Source organism: Callospermophilus lateralis, chromosome 17 (assembly GCF_048772815.1).
Source record: "Callospermophilus lateralis isolate mCalLat2 chromosome 17, mCalLat2.hap1, whole genome shotgun sequence".
NCBI lineage: Eukaryota > Metazoa > Chordata > Mammalia > Rodentia > Sciuridae > Callospermophilus > Callospermophilus lateralis.
In genome coordinates this window covers 2,209,699-2,224,324 of record NC_135321.1, presented here as the reverse complement: position 1 = coordinate 2,224,324, position 14,626 = coordinate 2,209,699, and positions in this window count along the sequence as shown.

Here is a 14,626-nt window from a genome sequence, read left to right as displayed (position 1 = left end):
CTCCCCAACTCCTCCTTGTCTGCCTCTTGCCCAACTGGACCAGTTTTCTGGCTCTCCCCATCTCCAGTTGGCTTGCCGTGAGTGCTAGGACCCCATCGTGGTGAATCTCTGGGACTTCTGTCACCACTGTAAGGACGCCATCCTGCAGGACAGGGCTTCTCACTGGGGGCCTCTGCTCTAGGACAAGCACACCCAGGCAGAGAGATGAGCCTCAGAACCTCTCACTGGAGGAAGAAGCCCCTCCCCTGTTTGCTGATGCAGATGCACACAGACGGCTCCCTTCACCCTCACGGCCCTTTCCTTTACCCCGTGCCCTCCTCTCCTATGACCCACTGAGGTGACTCTCTCTGTCTCCACTTGAAGCCTTTGCATGATAGATTAGAGGTCTGCAATCGAGTCCTCATTTAATTTTGGTTCACCTACTCTGTGTTTAGAAGTGTTTTGGAGTGAGAGGAAGAATCAAAGATCCAACTTTAAATCTTGCTAGGGACATTCTTTTCGGATGCTTACGTAATAAATAGATTTAATGATGATGCTTCACCTTGCTTTTCTGTGTGTGCATTTCTCCATCAAATAGTGGAAGTGGCTTCTTTATTCTCTGATGTTTGAGGATTGGCTCTGGGAAGCCTGCAGGGGCTGGACGGGAGGATTGAGAGTGGCCTGAAACCTCAGAGGTAAGCAGGAAACTCACCGGAGGCAAAGCCACCCTGCTTCCCACCAAGGCAGCCCTGGGGGCTTCCAGCCTGCTGTTCTGGGTCCTGGGGCCAAAATCCCACAAGGGTTAGAACAAACCCCAGGCCAGCAGGACCTTCAGATCCCAGGGCAGGATCCCTTGCATCAAAGAGCAGTAAGCGTTCTCACTGGTCTCGAAGGAAGTAGAAATAATTGCGTCAGAACCTCTGTGGGTTAATAGAGGCTATTAATAGAGCAACCCTGAGCTTTGAAATCACAGGGTCCAAACCGAAACAGCGACCACGGAGCAGGTCTGCCTCTGGCCCCAGGTCTGACTGTAGACTCCAGAACATTCCATACGTCGCCAACTTAAAATGCTCGGGAGCTCCCTCCCCTGATTTAATGACTGAAAGCGGAACAGAGCTCTCTGCACTCATTGGCAGTGTCTGCTCGGGGACGGGAATGGACGTATCCTTCCCCATGGAGCTCTTAAGGGACACTCAGAGAACAAAATGCTGGAAAGACAGACGGATGAGAGCCCCTGGCCCATGTGCCCAGACTGGTCTTCTAAGGGAAAGGGTGCTCTCTGCATTTCCTCTTCCACTGCCCGGATCCAGTCCCCGGCCATCTTTCCCCTCTGCTTCGCTCTCAGGGAACTGCGCTCTCGTGCAGAGTTCTCCGGGGTAGAGAAAGTGATGGCTTTGTGTGTCCTGCTTCTCAGAAGAGACCTGGTTCACTCAAATTTCCCAATTCAATCTTATCTTTTAGCAGTTTTCTCCTTCTTTTAGTTAAGGAACTGCAAGATGAAATTATCAAAGTGAGCGTTTTTATGGGTTTCATCTGATGAAGGAAATAATTAGCATTTTCCCATCTTTTAATGTTTCCAATAAAACATGCAAACACTTAACACAGCACTAGTTATGTGCCAGAAAATCCTGTGTGTTTGTACACATATGTCAGGGTATTTGGTCATCACAGGTGGTAAATGGAAAACTTAGGCAGAGAGTTTGCAGGGTCTGCCTGCAGCTGTATGACATCTGTGGGAGGAGGAATTGATTGACCATCAGGCAGCAATGCCCCAGCTTTTGCTGAGATCCCACACACACCTTATAGAAAGCTTGGAAAGAAAGAAAACCATCTATAACCTCATAGCACCTTCTCTCAGATGCCCTTCTTTCTCATAGATACATGTTTTGCAGAATAAAATGATATTACACACTCACTTTTCTATCTTAAATCCTTTGTCTTATTGTATAATTTTCATTTATTATTATAATTATTAAAAACAATTTTATAGTTGTAGATGGACAGCATGCCTTTATTCTATTTGCTTATTTTTGTATGCAGTGCTAAGGAACTAACCCAGTGCCTCACATATGCTAGGTGAGCACTCCGCCACTGAGTCTTAGCCCCAGCCCTTATTTACTATTTTTGATGGCTGCATACTCTTCCAATACATGACTTTTATTTACTTTGTTGGTCTTCTGTTAATAGATAATGAACTTGCCTCAGTTTTTCACAAATAAAAATAACACATCAATGAACATCTTCACATTGTGTATGTTCCCAATTTTTAAAGGTTAGACAGGACAAATTATCAAATAGTCATAAGCAAACCTTGAAAGTGTCAAGTATCTGAACCATGGTTTTTAAAGGAAAGTTCTACAAAACCAAGAAATAGGCCATTTGTGGGGGGCCATTGTACTGGGAATTGATTCCAGGGAGCTGTACCACTGAGCTATATCCCTGCCCTTTTTATTTGTTATTTTGAGACAGGGTCTCGATAAGTTGCCCAGGCTGGCCTTGAACTTGGGATCTTCCTGCTTCAGCCCCTTGAGTCTCTGGGGTTACAGGTGTATATTAACGGACTGGCTTGGACCAGGTAATTTGTGGGTGATTTGAATACTTTAGACATGACAGTTCATTTTACAAGGACTCGCTGACTCTCATGCTAGAAACTGTATAAGGACATTACATAAGAGAAAGCCAGAGAACACTTGGGACCAACATCACTCATGAAAATGAATGCCACCTTTTCATTAGAAGCACATTCTGAAGTACGTTTAGAATATATACCACAAGCAAGTCGGGTTTTCTAGAATAGCAAGAGTCATTCTCTGAATATGTAGATTAAAGGAAAAAAATGTGACCCCTTAGACAGCAGAATCACAGTGAAGAGTTTGACAGCCATCCTGATGCAGGGCCTCATTAGTAAAATCAGAAGGAAGTTTTTAGAGACTGATGACTTAAGAGAGAAATGGAAATAGGGCTTATTGGAGTTGTCTTTATCGACCTTGGAAGTTCAATTATTACTATAAGAAGAAAATAGTGGAAATGGGAAATTAAAAGCCAATATTATTTTTGTGAATAAATGCTATTAAGCCAAATTGGAGAAGTCCAAAATATTAACCCACCATTTTCATCATCATCATATTGAATGCTCAGAAAAGCAGGGAGAGTAAGCAAAGGGCCACCCCTCTATGTGCCTGTGTTTATACGATTCTGTAGTATTTTTTTCTGCAATGATTTGCAATAGCAATAGCAATTCCATCCCACCCCACCTTTAGCATAATTAGGAATGTGCAGGCATCAAGTGAAATGTTGACTCTGAAGCATAACAAGAACCTGGAACCCCTTGAGCGGGCCTTGCTCTTACAGGAAGTCAACATTCCAGAGAAGTCTGTTCTCCCCAAATTGACCTCAAACTAAAATCTTAACCCAGATCTCACTTCTGTGCAGAAAAATGTGCCGTTAGCTGATAGAGAAATGTCCTGGTGGAGCCAAGGAGGGTTTGAAAGAGCAGGCAGGGGCCTGGGTGGCGGGCTGGCGGTTCAGCTGTGGCAGTGTGTCTCATGGACAGCCAGGCCAGTGGCTTGGGGAACCCAGCGGAGGGCGTGCAGAGAGACCCTCCCGCTCTGGGGATCTGGTTAGTGTGGGTAAAGGCTGCATTTCAGCTACAGCGGCAACACAATCACAATAAACAGCAAAGAAACCTTGCACAGTCCTGGGGAAGAGAAAAACGCTAGCTGCCTACCGCGGAGATCCTTAGTGGACTAAGAAGAATAAGGAAGGTGAGGCTGGGGCTCAGAGGCAGAGCGCTGCCTGCACCGTGAGACACTGGGTCTGATCCTCAGCACCTCATAAAATAGATAGATAGATAGATAGATAGATAGATAGATAGATAGATAGATAGACAGACAGATAGATAGATATTATGAGGAGGCTTTCATTATTGTTTTAGCATAAGGCCAAGGCCAAGGCCAAAAAGTATTAGGAAAAAGTAACTAAAGATAAAATGCCAAGTGGAAAAACCTGTGTAACTTACTCAACAGAGGAAGTATCAAGCTCTAAGGTGGAAGGGCGAAAACGTCCACGTGGAAAAACCACAAGAGAGAAACAGGCGGAGCGCACGAAAAATCATCCCTGAAAACAAGCCCAGAAATGACAGAAGAAGGCAGGAAAGTGCTGGAGTTTGACAGCAGCCAGAGAAACACAGAGGAGCCGGACGTCAGTGGCCTCCAACCAGAGCAGGGAGAATCAGGATCGCTGTTTGGGTGAAGAGGGGACTAAACGGGCACGTCCTGTGCTGTGGCACCGCTTTTCATGGAGGAGGAAGGATCGCTGTCCAGATCTAACAGCCGCGTCCTTGGGAACTCCACTGGAGGGATGTGTCTCGGCCACGCGCAGACTCTCATTTCAATACGTCCGTGTATGCACACTGCAGAATTTTTCAACTGAGGATTTTGTGCAGCGTTGTACACAGGCATATGTCTCCTACCAGACACGCGAACACACGTGCATTCTACAGTCATCCATTTCAAGTGGGTGGGAAGCTGGGGGATACCCTGACCCCTGTCACTCTGAGTCTGTGGACATTTTTGCTCTCACTTCTTAGTCTTTTGCCTTGTCTGAATTACTTAAAAGTAGACGCTCCCTTCTCAATGATAAGGATACGTAGAGCAGCGCAGATGCTGTTCCCTGGGGACTCCGACGTGCCTGCTGCCTGGTGCACGATGCTGTAGGTCCCTCCCCGTACTGCTGTGAAGGCCACTCTCTGTGCATGCAGCCTGGGAAGGCTCGAGAGCCTCGTGAGCCTGTCCTGGAGACTCACTGGGGGCTCTCTCCGGCTTGTCCACTGTCGATGCTGCTGGCTAATCTGACCTACGCCTAAGAATGCGAATACAGCCAACGGCAGCAGGAATGGGCTCTCCTCTGGGCTCTGCTGGGACCACACTGGTCAAGACATGAAGGCTCACGAGAAGCAAGGAGAGTGCAGGGTGTGGGGCTGTCAGCTAGCACGGCCCTCCTGAGAGACAGCCACGCCTCCCGTCCTCCCCACAGCCCATGCTGTCCCCCACCAGCCCTCTGCTCGCTTCTTTCTCATCTCTCATCTGGCACCCCACTCACCTCCTCCGTCTGTGGCCCCAGGAGAGCAGAGACATGCGTCTGTTTTCTCCACGATAACAGCCCAGGGGCGGGTGCTGCCTGATGGGTGGACAGCCACCCTCTTCCCACAGTACCATGACCAGTGCCCAGCAGTGTCTCCAGATGGCCATCTGTAGCTGGCCATGAGGGTAAGACCCAGGTTGTAAAGATCAGTATCTTCTCCCCTGCTGGTGCCGAGGGCTGGGTCTGGAGATGGGAGGCCTCACAACCCAAACTCAGATCAAAGCCTGGCTGCTGGACGGCACCGGTGAAGTCCTTGCCTGGACTTGATTAAGTCAAGAAACTCTCCTGGCCATAAAAGACATGTTTCAATTTAAAAGTCTTCCTTTTTTTTTTGTTTGTTTTTGAAAGTTTGAGCTTCCCAGATACTGGCTTGCTTCTCCACCCCAGCCTGAGCCTCACAGGGACCCAGGGGCCTCCCACGGGTCATGCTGGCACCTGCCACAGGATGGCTACCATGTCTGTCCCTTCCCACCCCTGCGCACTGCTGGGGCTGCCACTCAGACCTCCAGCCGTCTCCCTCTCTGCTTTTTGGAAAGAGTCCGGTTTGCCAGTAAAAATGCCCTGTGCCGAGGACAAGGGCCAGGCGTCCTTTGGAAAGCCCTCTTCTTAAACACAGGCTCAGGTTATGCTGGTGTTTAGGTTGTGGGGTCTGTGAGCGATTTCACGAAACTCTTCAATCATTATAAACGTGAAGACCTTTTTCACAGCAGAAGAATGAGGGCTCGCGTACAAATGCCTCTCATGCTAACCATTCAGAGATTCTTAAAGAGGGACTCTGGACATGAAGGGGGCTGACCTAAATATTCAAAGAGGAGAGAAAACTCACAGACCCGCCTGGGAAACGCCCAGGACGTCCAGGGAGGTGAACAGCAAGACCCTGACAGAGTCTAGGGCCCCCATTTCCCCCCAGTGGAGTTAATCAGATGTGATCATCCATTTAAGGAATTAACTTATAAGCTCTCTAGTTTATTGAACAATGCCTGGTTCAATACTGGTAGCTAGAATGACTTCATTTGACTTAAAAGAATTTTTTGGGAATGATATTCAAGATGTTAATAACCACAGTGGCTCCCAACCAACCAGAATGGACAAGGGGCATGGTCAGCGCCGCTGGCCCACCAGGTGAACGCTAGGCAGCCTCAGAAACAGGTGTCACTGCCGTTGCAGGGCAGGGAGCAGCCTCAGGGAGGTACTTGGATACTGGACATACTGGACGTGCCGTTTGTCTGGGGAGATGGCACTTCGTCTAGCGCTCTGCACGCGGAACATCTGTGCGTCTCTTGTCGGTTTTGTGCTTGTGATGCTGGGGATGGATGCCAGGGCCTTGCACAGACTACACAAGGGCCCAACCCAAGACACACCCCAGCCTAACCCTGGCCTGTCATCTTTAAATGCTTCCGTGTGAAGTCCGTCTCATGGTGGGCTCTGGGCAGAATGGCCGAGTGCCTCGTGATGTGCACCAGCCTCATGCAAAGAAACAACACCTGACCCTCTACAGTGCTCCCTGGCGTGGAGTCGCAGCAGGGCCACCAGTCTGCTGCTCAGGCCCAGTTAGAGAGGAAGTGGAGCCTGCAGATGGCGGGGTCTGAAGAATGCCTTCGGGTCCCTGTGTGCTGGTCTCATGGAGAGTGACCCAGAGTTGATGCTGAGAGCATATTGAGCCTCTGTGGCTGCTTCCAGGATAAATATTTAAGCTGTAGTTGGAATCACACACGCTGGCACTCAATTAAAGGCCTTGGCTTCAGGGTCCTATTTCTGAAATGCACAGGATCCACAGCCACATTGCAATTTGGGCGATTCACATTGAACACCTACCTATGCCTTTTTACTTAAATGTACAAACCGTGCTAAGCCCCGAGGCGTCTGCACTGAAATGCATTTCTGATCTTATGACACGCATGCCCTGCTACAGAGAATTAACTGTCCCTCATTCCCAGCCACCTTGTGATGTTACTGATGGGAACAGACTGAAATTTCTGTGTAATTTCCATTTGTATTGTATTTAAATGTTCAGGACACATTATCTGTCAAAGAAAACATCATTTTATAAAATTATTCACAACTCCTGATGTAGCGATGTCAGGCATTACAAACCATTCTCAGGATGTTGCCCAGAAGTGTCACTAGTCCATGAGTTCAGTCCGGTGCTGTGGCTCGGTGGCTTGCTTTCCTCCTGTTCTTGGGGGACAATCTGTCTTGTTTGTTTTCACTACGTGCTTCTGCGGAGTCCACTGAGACGTCTGTCCTTTTCTGTGGTTGTTGCTGTTGCTCTTTTATCCCATACACGTGGAAATGGAAAGACGTAATAAAGTATAAAACATGCTTATTTCTTTGATTTTGTAGCAATGAGCAATCGTGCACTTTGCCAGGTCTGCAGCTGGTGACAGTGCACATCCCTGAAACCCAGCCCAAAAATGCCAACCAGAGGTCTGTGGGAGGGCACCGTAGCTGCACTTGGGATCAGTGCCTTTATTTACATTTGTAGTGTGTAGGTCATGCTTTATGAAATAGCATCAGGTATGCGCATGCTGCTTTCCTGACTATTCAACATAGACTTCCTTTCCATGTTCACGATGCCCCTCAGTCTATCGAGACCTGTGGGTTCCACTCTCTTCCAGGCTATCACTTCAGCATTCCATCTCACTGCATCTGTCCATCCATACATTCAACCAACAATCCATCTATCACCCATCCTTCCAACCATCCACTCATCCATCCACTCATCCTTCCAGCATCCACTCATCCATCTACCCATCCTTCCATCCATCCACTCATCCTTCCATCCTTCCATCTATCCACCCATCCACCTATCCCTCCACCCATCCTTCCATCCATCCATTTATCCTTCCATCTTTCCATCCTTCCATCCATCCATCCCTCCACTCATTCTTCCATTCTTCCATCCATCATCCACCCATCCTTTCATGCTTTCATGCAACCATCCATCCTTCCATCCTTCCGTCCATTCCTTCTCCTCCCATCAGTCTTCCTGTTCATCGTTCTATCCATCCATCCTTTGTATTCTAGCCATTTTTGAAGGGTTCTTATGTAACTTGTGATCTGGAGATAACTGACACAATCCTTGTCTTGAAGGGCCTAAAAAGACTTACAGAGAGTTCATTATTGACCCAGCTTGTTTTGTACCGTTTGTCTTGTTACTGAAGCTGCTATGTTCTGATATAAACAAATAATAATGTTTAAAAAGTAAAAAACAAAACTGTTGTCAACTTTATTTGAATTATTCACTATTACTTTCACCCATGTCAATGATTAAAACTGTGGAATTACATTGAATTATAATTTATCTCAGATCTTATGAAAAAGCATCCATGTGTCACGTTCTGAATTTCCATGTTCCCCATTGTATATTGAGACACAACCTCCGAAGTAATTGTGCTAAAAGGAGGAGCTTGGGGTCCACCTTTAGCTCATGAGGACCTGCCCCCACAAATAGGATTAATGTCCTTGCAAATGAGGTCCAAGGGACCATGCTTGTCCCTTCTGCCATGGAGGGCATGGGAGAGGCCATGCACACGGAGCAGGCCCTCACTGGATGCCAAGTCCTCTGGCTCCTTGACCTTGGACTTCTTAGCCTCCAGAGCTGTGAGCAAGGGGTTTGTGTCTGTGGATTCCCCAGCCTCAACACACACACCTGCGAGGCCATGACTTACACACTCACATGGAAACCACCGACTGAGATCCAGTGGTCAGCATTTAGGAATCCAGAGGACAGACTGGAAGGCTGTCGTGCACACAGCCCTGGAGTCCAGCGCTTGCCGTGTCTCTCCACAATATCCTATTCCCCGAACCTCCTGGTTTTCTCATCTTGGGATAAAATCAGTTCAGCAAGAGGTTTGTGCCAAACAGGTTACATAGGGTGCCAATTTTAATGTTAAAATTGAATGTGGACAATATGAGAATATCTCTTTTAATTAAGGAAAATTGTCTTCAATTTTTTAAACACGTACATTAAGCCTGGACCCATTAGCCCTGTGAGAAACTGTGCCATGTGAGACTCGGTCACATCTGATCTTATGTCACTTCCACAATGACTTCCATCTTCAAAGTAATTTCACAGACATTGAATTGCTATCAGAACATCTGAGGAGTTAAGATTCATGTCAATTCTAAAGAGGTCTAAAATCTCCATTTCTCCTCTAAGTCAGGAATTTATATGAAATTGACCTCAAAAGCAGATTTTAATTGCAATTTTGGAGATTTCTGCTTTCTTAAAACTTCAGCTTCACCAGCTTTCCCCGCCCCGGGGGGGGGGGGTAACGGCAGTGAGATGACTCCCAGGGCCTCTCGTCGGTAAGTGGGGCCTGGCCTTGTTTCCACCGTCACCCAGGTGGCTAGGGTGACTAAATTTTTGTAAAACTCTTGGAATACCAGAAAATGGCCTGTCTTGAAAAACTACAAACAATGATTTCAGTACATCCCTTAAAATCCACAACATTCCTAACATCCAGGAAGGCCTTTGCCGCGAGCACCCCTGCCGGGCCCTGGCCTGGTGGGTTCCCTCACAGCCTTTGGCAAGGAGAGCTGACTTCCCTTTTGACCTTCAGCAGCTGGCCTCGGGGGGCCCTGGGAGAGGGGAGGGCTCAGAGCACACGGAGGCCTGTGTAGATGGGCTCTGGCTCTGCCCGAATCCTGGGTCTATCCTGAAAGCCCCCACCATAACAGTGAAAACAAGGCTGGCCATATTTTGGTCTTTTCAGCGATGTCCACCTGGGTCACACTAGAGAGCCTCATCAGCATGGGGACAGGAGCCGATGAAGGGCCTGGACAGCGCTGCCCCTGGCACTTCTGTGATCGTCACGACTGTGGGTAGCTAGAGGACACCCTGGTTTCTAGGCAGAGATTTAAATGTTTAAATTGTGTAAGTTCAGAGGTCTAACCACACCTCAAAAACTATTTTAATTTTCCTTTTTGGAAGAGAGATGGTGCAAAGAGTGAAAAGGGATCTGTGACATTCTCCGGGATCTCAGGGCCACGAGCGGAGGGTGCTGGTCTTGGCGCACACTGCCGTGGCCCTCAGCTGGCATCCAGGGCTCTCCAGTCCCTGTCCCACTCCCACTGCCAGCCCTGCCCTTGCGAAATCCTCTACACAAAGTTGACTTGGTGCAGACAGAACTGGCTCTGCAAAGGCGGCCACAGGTGACTTGGTGGCATCCTTGAGAGAGCTGCCTGTGCTGCCCAGGTGATGGGAACAAGCCCCCCCACCCCCGCCGTGGACTAGGACCAAACAGCTGAGGCTTCTAGGGCCAGCATGCCGGACTGGGACCACCTGGTGACCAGCCTCACAGCCCCGGGTGGCGGATCACATCAGACAGGCAGCATCCTATCAGGCTGGTCCACCCACAGCCCTCAAAAGACAACTTGGATCCTGTTTTTTTTTTTTTTTTTCAAGTCAAGTTTTTTAAAGTAAATTCTTGGACTATTCTACATGAAAAAAAAAAAGTGGCTTATGAACTCCCATTTTACCCCAAATACAGATTGCAGAATCACATCGGTTACACTTGAATCTAATGTATGAAATATGATATGTCAAGAGATTTGTAATATTTTGAACAACCAATAAAAAATAAATAAAAAATAATAAAATGCAAATGCAAAAAAAAAAGTGATTTCTGAGGCATCCATTTGGCAAAATATACGTTAACTAACAAGACAGTTTTTATTTCCTTTCCTTTCTTAAGCTCCTGGGTATCTACATTACAAGGAATTTCAATTGTAAATTATACCCAACATAAATGAGTCATTTTCCATTGTTAAGCATGTGATTCATCAGCATCGGGCACAGTCAAGGTGCTGTGCCACCGCCACTATCTATTCCCCAAAGTTTTCATTACTTCAAAGAGCAAATCTAAGCCTCACTGGTGGTGCTAGACTGGGTTAACAGAGGAAGGCATGAGAAGCAAGCGTAACGGGTGGCCAAGGTGACGCGGTTGTCATGAGCCTGGATGTCTAGGGTTTTGAACCGCGGGGTTAAGCTCAGAGCTCCCAGCGGAGCCCAGGATGAGGGCTCCCGTTCAGATCCAGGTGATCAGCAGGCCCTTTACTTCCGAATTTCCCTTTTCCTCCAAAAGCCGTTCTCTTCCCTGTCGCCTTCCTGAGGCCCCTCGGCGCTCCCCGGGGACTAACTCCAGGGGTTCCTGGTTTTTTGCAGAGAATTCACTACATCAAAGACCCAGCTGAAAGACCCAGGACATCATGACAGCCACCACAGTGCATTATTTCAAGTCCGAAAAACCAGAATTGAGTTTTTCTTTTACTGGGGACTTTTTTATTTTGACCCGAATATGAGGAGCTGTTCCCTCGGCCCAGGCTGCACGCCCTGGCTCCGGCCTTGGCAGTCAGAGGGTAGGCTCACTGCCAGCTTGAGCCGGTTCCTCAGCCTTGGTGGTGCTGACTGGCCTCCCTTGAATCCACACTTGCAAGTGCCCCAAAGTTCCCTGTCACCTACCGAAAACAGAGATCTGGAGGAATTTGTGACAGAGGCTCCCAAATTCCTGCACTTTCCTCTGGCCAGCAGACTGGACCCACTGAGGACTGTGCCCTTGGATACAGCTGTATCTGTGGCAGCACGGAGACATTTTTGTGAATAACTAAGAGAAAAAAAAATGCACTCAAATCTCTCCTAAACTGTCAATGCATAAGCATTTCTGGCTTTAAACGGTATTTTTAACGAGTCTGTATTTGCACCGCGCACACACTCCGGCTCTCACTTGAGGAGTTACATGTTCCCCGGGTGTATAAGGGGGTGTTTGGTTTCAGTTACGCACTTGGGGAAGTGTCGTGAGTCAGAGGAGAGTCAATTGCGCAAGGAGAGTGTGGGGGTGGGATTCCCGGGCAGCCCTCCTCCTGGTGCTCCAGTTACTGCCGCCTGGGCACTGGTTATCCCAAAGGACCTGGTAAATGCCAGTGCACCTGAGGCCTGAGTCTGCTGAGTGGCTGTCCCCAGAGCTGCAGCCTTCTTCTAGCCAGTCTCAGGCCAGGCGGGTGCCCGACCAGGGCAGGGATTCCAAGGGGAATCGCTCCTCCATCCAGGATGAGGGAATCGTGTGGCTGACGTATCGGTCCTGACTACACAATCACAATCCTGTGGGTGATGTGAGCTCCTGAAGACCGAGGGAGACTGGATGCAGAGATATAGTTGGGATCCCCTCTGCCCAGTGGTGCCTGCATCCAGCCCTGGCCTCCCCTGCCCTGCCCAGCAGCTCTGAGCTGGAGACCCAGGAGGGCAGTGCCCCTGAAGGAGGCGGGTCTCAGCACAAAGGTCCTTGCCTGCTGTATACAACCCAACCAACGGGCATCTGGCCTTGTGGTGAGTGTGGTGCTGAGTTACAAGGAAGGGAATTCCCACCCCTTACTTCTGCCCTGGTACTCAGGAACAAGGGCTGCAGGGGCCTAGGATGCATCCGTGTCCCTGAGGTCCCCATGGAACACAAGGTCACTTCAGGGAGGAAGAGGTGGAGCCAGTCTGTGATCTGACTGGACAAGGTAAATACGGGTGCTTGTTAACTAACAACCCGATTTTTATTTCCTTTTCTTTCTTGAGGAAAAGGTGAGGTGGGGTGGGTGGAGACCCGCGCACGGGGTGGATCACCTAGTACAGAAAGGAAACGGAAGGGATCCAAGGGCAGGAGAGTGCTATGTAGCTGGCTAGGCCACTTGTGGGTGGGTTCTCTGTCTTGCCCTCCCAATCCAATACACCCTCTTCCCACCTCTCTCCTGCCAAACTTGCCAAACATTTCAGGCCATCTGGAAAAGGTGCTCGGGCAGGGCACGAAGGTCAGCAGACACAGACATGATAACAGCCGGCACTCTTCATGGAAGAGAAGGGGCTGTGTCTGCTGTTGGAACTCTGGCTCACAGGGGCAGTTTCCCACAGAGCCTAGATCTTTCCACCATGGCCCCGTACACATCTGCTGGGTTCTGAAGGAGAGTCCCTCATGCAGAGGGACATGGAGCCAGTGAGGGCTGGGCCCTGGGCGGGGCTGTCCTCTCAGCAGCAGTTACGAGGACAGCACCTGGCCCCAGCTTCTGCCCACTGCAGTGTAGCTACGGCCACAGCTGAAGGGCTGAGCAGCTAATATGGAGGGCTTGGGCGGGGCGGTGGGGGGTGGTTGGAGGTGTCCGCAGGGAGAAGCAGAGAGCAACTGGGAGCCCAGTTCTGCTAGAGGAGTCTGGCTTGTGCTTGCTTCTTTGGGGCTCCTTCGTATAGACTAGATTGTCATTGACGGTGGCAGGACCGAATGGAAGGGTCAAAGGAGTGCAGCAGAAGGTGATGCTGTGCCCTCTTCTTCCAGGCAGTCCTGGGAAGAGGGAGATGATTTGGGCTGGGACCTCGACTTCCTTTATTCCGCTGTGTCTGGGGAAAGTTCCCACCTGTTGCAGTGGTGCTCAAAAGGGACCTGTGTGGTGTTAGCAGAGGTTGGAGTGTTCAGTGATACGCTAAGGTTCAGGAGTGATCCATGGTGGAGGTTGGCTGTCACGATAGGTAGTGAAAGAGATGTCTATGGACAGTGGAGAGAAATCCAGAGTCAGTGCAGTGCCTGGACAACAGGATGCATAAGGTGGGCCTTTGTGAATGGGCATGTGTGGGCAGGGGACCAGGCTCCAGGAGTTTCAATAGCCTGGAATGTGGGGAGAAGCTGATCCAAGAAGAGGCCATTTAGGAGGTGACTGTATCATTTCAGAGAGGTAAGAACAGGAAGTAGCAGAGACAGGCGGAAGGCAGGAAAGCTTCTGTCAAAGGCTCCACCTTGGGTGGCTCTTGGGGGTGGAAAGTGCTGATGCAGAAGTAATGAACCCTTACATGATGCCCAATCTGTTTTCTGTTGCTGTAGCAGGGTAATAGAGACTGGGTGATAAGTAAGACAGTTCTGGAGGTGGGAAAGTCTAAGGGTTGCTCCTGCTGACAGCCTCCCACTGCATCAAGACGTGGCACCAAGCTGGTGATTGCCAAAGTGTGAGTGGAGGGAGGTCAAGGGGACAAGGCGTCAGAGGGGACAGAAGAGCCTGTGGAAACGCAGGTGGAATGTGGGAGCCCTGCTTGGGCGAGGCAGCATGCAGGGGTAGGCACTCAGCCTGGAGGTTATTACCAGTCAAGTGGCCTGAGGGGACACAGCAGGACTCCCAGCGACCACCCCACCCCACCACACCCAGAGAACCCAGGTTGCAGTGGGGATGGCCCCCCACCCCATGAGCGCAGGCTGGGACCTCCTGTGCTTTTCTTCCCTGAGCCCACACATTCTGTTCCCTCTGGACAGGCCTGGAGTCCAGGCGAGTCCCTGGCTGGTCCACAACAGGCAGGGCTTTGTGCTTCTCTCTGAAATAAAGCTTTTATCTTAGAAAAAGAAAACGTATCTGATACAGTATGTCCCAACCACAGTATTCGGGCCTTTCTCAACTCTGGGGAGGGGAGGAAGTCCTGGGTTCACTGGGCCATGGGAGGAAAACAACAGAGAAATTTACTCCTAAGTCTTCCCGCCCCTTCTGG